Genomic DNA, 2,125 nt, shown 5'->3' with positions numbered 1-2,125 from the left:
TGGCGGCGCCGGCGGGGTCCTGCGCGCCCCGCCCGGGACGCGTGCGCAGCGGCCGAGCGCGGGCCGCGCCTGCGGCCAGCACCACGGACGGCTACCGGCGGGCTCGCGGCGCCGAAAGGGGGCAAAGGGGACAATGGGTGGGTGTGGGCCACGCTGGAGAACGGGTGTACCGATGCAGAAGCGGAATGGAAACCAGGAGAGGGAATGGGAAGATTGCTATGTCGGCTTACCGAGACCCGACGCTGGTACCAGGAGCTATACCTGTGCGGGCCTCACATAGGGTGGTTCCCAGGTCCCCAGTTGCCCCACTGGCGTTAAGGAAAGGAGACTAGGAGAGAGGGATTCACAGGGACGGATCCAAGATGCCCATAATGAGGGGTGGGAGTGAGGTTTGCACTCCGGACTGGAATGACTCTTTTTCGGGGGTCCTGGAGTGCACCAAGGTTACGGGAAATGGGCCGGAGAGGGGAGGATCTGGGGTCGAGGAAATGGCACAGGGGTCGTCCACGGAGAGATGGGTGCCGAGAGGACAGAGTGGGTCTGTTAGCTGTTTGTGCTTCTCCAGCACAGCACCCTCGGAAGGGACATCTCTCACACTGCCTGACACAAGCAGAGCCCTGAGTTGGAATTTGTAAGATAAATAATGGATGCCCCAGGCACCTCATTAAGACAGCCTTTCCCGAGATGGAATCTGCTGATGCACTAATTAATGGAATTAATGCCTTTTCTAGTTCCCTTTAAGACTAAGTCACATTTAGTCCAATTCCCAGAGTGAGGAAGCCTCCTTCCAAAAGAAACTGCCAAGTGGTTTAAAATTACATCAGCTTTTTTGTTGCAAGCGCTAAAAAAGCCTTTTTGTTTTATTGCCAAAGTAATATATGCTCATTTTGAGAGTCAAGCCACATAGATATTATGTATAAAATAAAAAGACAATGTCTCCTTCTTGCCCGCCCCACCCTCATCCGGCCACATGACTGGGGTGACCACTCTTCACAGTCTGACTTCTACTTTTCTAGACATTTTGCTAAGCACATAAACACCCACAATTTACACGAGTGTTTCATACTATACACACCATTCTGCAGGTTGATTCCCTCATTCGGCAGATATGTCATGGACACTATTCCCTGCCCACACATAGAGATCTACTTTGTTCTTCTTAATAACTGTGTAAAAGTCCATAATCATGAAGATTCCACAATTTGCATAACTGTCCGTCTTTGGGTAGCTGGTTAATGTCGTCCATTTTTGCTAGTTCAAATACTGTTGAGTGAGCTTCCTTGTACACACATGCTTGCGCACTTGTACAGGTACTTCTCCTAAAAGAGAAATTCTTAGGAGAGGAACTGCTGGGTCATGACGTATGCACATTTTTTTTTTTTTTTTTTTTTTTTTTTTTGCGATATGTGGGCCTCTCACTGTCGTGGCCTCTCCCATTGCCGGATGCGCGAGCTCAGCGCCCATGGCTCACGGGCCCAGCCGCTCCGCGGCATGTGGGATCCTCCCGAACCGGGGCACGAACCCGTATCCCCTGCATCGGCAGGCGGACTCTCAACCACTGCGCCACCAGGGAGGCCCACGTATGCACATTTAAGAGTTAACAGAAATTGCCGAACTGGTCTCTTAAAATGTTGTGCCAACTTACCTTCTCATCCATGCTGCAGACACCCTCTCTCAAACTGAGAAAATCAGTTGTATTTAAATTCTATCAGTCTTCATTGATGTGTAACCTTGGGTTTCCCTTATCATTGTGAGGTTGAGCATCTTTTCCTATGCTGGTACTATGTGTAATTTGTCTTCTGTGCATTGCACGTGCACTTTGCAGTCACTTTAAAGCACACATCGAAGACCAGCCGTGGGTCTGGGACAGCAACCCTTCCCTTGGAGAATACACATGGGGTTTCTGCTACCGTTGAGTTCCCCAATTCGACCAAAGGGAGCCTGCTCAGGAAATTCAGTGCCCCACCCCCAACTTGGACAAGAGTTGAAATCCCATCCAATCATTATCCAGTGGACTAATTTGAACACATCTGGGGGTCTTACACTTTAAGGGTTAGGCCAAAACAAAAGAGACCATGACAATTGAGAGGCAAGTGGCCCAAAGGGAGAACTACAGAATAAATTG

The sequence above is a fragment of the Lipotes vexillifer genome, unplaced genomic scaffold (genome assembly GCF_000442215.2).
Source record: "Lipotes vexillifer unplaced genomic scaffold, Lipotes_vexillifer_v1.1 scaffold584, whole genome shotgun sequence".
Taxonomy (NCBI): domain Eukaryota; kingdom Metazoa; phylum Chordata; class Mammalia; order Artiodactyla; family Lipotidae; genus Lipotes; species Lipotes vexillifer.
Note: the sequence above shows the minus strand (reverse complement) of the source record.